Source organism: Acanthisitta chloris, unplaced genomic scaffold, assembly GCF_000695815.1.
Source record: "Acanthisitta chloris isolate BGI_N310 unplaced genomic scaffold, ASM69581v1 scaffold506, whole genome shotgun sequence".
NCBI lineage: Eukaryota > Metazoa > Chordata > Aves > Passeriformes > Acanthisittidae > Acanthisitta > Acanthisitta chloris.
In genome coordinates, this window is record NW_008676275.1 from 19491 (window position 1) to 21946 (window position 2456).

Genomic DNA, 2456 nt, shown 5'->3' on the forward strand with positions numbered 1-2456 from the left:
AGGTGTCCATGCAGATTCTTGGCTCCTGGCTATTTATGCCTAGTGGTTTTAGAGCAGCTGAAGGTGCAATTTTACTCCTTAGGAGCACACCCTACAGGGTCTTTGTTCTGGATAAGGAGCATCTCTAGAAACAAAGTGGGTTATCAGCTAAACACAGTCCAGCACCAGGCAGAAGGTGCTCCAAGAACATGGAGCCAGAGGAATGCTGAATAAGATTCTTGGCTCCTGGCTATTTATGCCTAGTGGTTTTAGAGCAGCTGAAGGTGCAATTTTACTCCTTAGGAGCACACCCTACAGGGTCTTTGTTCTGGATAAGGAGCATCTCTAGAAACAAAGTGGGTTATCAGCTAAACACAGTCCAGCACCAGGCAGAAGGTGCTCCAAGAACATGGAGCCAGAGGAATGCTGAATAAGAGCAGAACAGCTATTTTTATCACTGTGTCTGTCATGGGTACACCACCACCAAGAAGGGGATGCCAAAAAAAAAATGGGGAGGATGCTGAGCTATAGACATGATTGGTGTGGTCCATGGAACAGTGTGAGGGCTCAGCTGCATGCCCACAGCAGGAAATGGGAATTCAGTAATGACAGGACCATGGCATGGTGGCTGGAAGCTGGAGGTGGATCACTCCTGCACTAAACAGAAGTGTGAGAGCAATGAACTGTGATTTAGCAGCAGGGGGGATGATTCCACCTCACTGACAACGTTAAAACCACGACTGCATGTGCTTGCTAAAAGCTATGCTTCACAGGAATTAATTAATAGCAAGCCTCGTGGCTTGTGTTATGCAGATGAGATGATGACAACGATACCTTCTGGCACCACAACCCACCACTGTGTGTCTGAGTCCCTTCCCAATGGGATACAGGAGGATAAGGCATGGCTTTGGTGAAGCCCATGGCATTGGCACCTGTATGCCCACAGGAAAGCATCATTCCCAGCAGGTTTGGCATGTGGGGCTGGCAAAGGCACAGGGCAGGTTAGGTAAGAACCATCATGCCACATAATACCCTGTACTGTGGCTCTGGACTTTGTGGCTTAGGGTGTAAATTGGGGCAGAGATTAAATCACAGGCAGCTTACAGGCTGGCATAGGGCTTAGGGCTGGACTCTGCTCCCTGAAAATGACTGAAAATCCCTCTTTTCTTTCAACAGCCTTGAAATCCAGCCCTCCATGTCCCCTTCTGCAGCACCAGGGCCACTGCTGAAAGCAGAGCCCCTAGGGTGCCACAGCTTCCCCCTGAGTCCTTACTGTGGCACATGCCAGCTCACAGCCTGGCACTGCCACTGAGGCTTGTTAAAAAACAGACAAAAAAAACACACCCCAACCCCAACCCTGAATCATTCTGGTATTTTGTGGAATCTGATTCACTGATGGAAACCATTCAAAACACCCACCTCCCGCAACTATAGATATCTCCTGTGCTCTCCCACCTCCAGGAAGCGCTGATGGAAGAGCTGCCCAAAAGATGAGCAAATGGCTCTCTTTAGAACTAAAAAAACCCAAACCCTTCATACAGAGGGTGAAGCCCAGGAGCTGCTGCTGCCACCACAGCACCACATGGTGCTTCCCCTCAAAGCACAACCAGCAGAACCTCCCTGGGTGCACACAGGACCCAGGAGATCCTCACACAGGTTCCTTCTCCTTGCCAAGGTTTCTCCAAGAGCAGGAGCACACAGACCCTTCAGGAAGGGCTTGAAGCATTTGCATTCAATTCCAAAAATAAAATTATTTTCCTCCAGGCAGCAAAATAAAATGAAATCCCACGCTCATCCAGTGGGGAGGCTGGGACAGAAACCCTGCGATGAGACAGCACTGGTGGAGCTGGAAGGTCCTACTACCCCTCTGGATAATGCAGAGGAGGAGGAGGTTGGGGGGGTCTGTGGAAGCTCACCTGCCTGGTGAGTGCAGGACTACATCCCACCTACCCACCAGACACACACACACACAGTGCTGGTCACGCTCGGGTGGTGAAGGTCTCCCCTAGAGTTCAATAAATGTGGTAAAGAAAGAAGAATAAGCCTATCAATGGACAAGGAGGCATAAAATATCACAGAGATCAGACAATAAGGAGAAAGGGGCAATTCAACTTCTGGTTGTGTATTTCTCTGGGCACTTATAAAGGGCCATGGCTAAGAAAGTAAGAAAAGCAAGTTTGCTGTGTGGCAGCTATCCAAGACCCCAGTGCTATCCTCACTCCACCAGAGCCATACTGGGAATCCATCAGGAAAACTCAACAGGGAGCTACAGCAGCCTGGGGACAGGAGGCCAGTGGGGATGAGAGGAACACAGAGGACAGGAGCAGAGCCAAGTGCTGCTGCCCCTCCCCGTGGCAGGGTGTGCTGGTTTGAGCTGAAGTAGAGTTAACTTTCTTCACAGAGGCTAGTATGAGGCTATGTTTGGGTTTGGTGCGGAGCACAGAGTTGATAATGCAGAGATGTTTTTGTTATTGCTG

At 49.8% G+C, this 2456-nt stretch overlaps 1 protein-coding gene across 1 annotated transcript in view; it reads right to left on the bottom strand.

The window, feature by feature from the left end:
* Nucleotides 1–2456, bottom strand: part of JADE2 (jade family PHD finger 2) — a gene marked incomplete at both ends in the record, with an annotated part of 32448 nt that overhangs the window by 19485 nt on the left and 10507 nt on the right. The window lies entirely within an intron of this gene.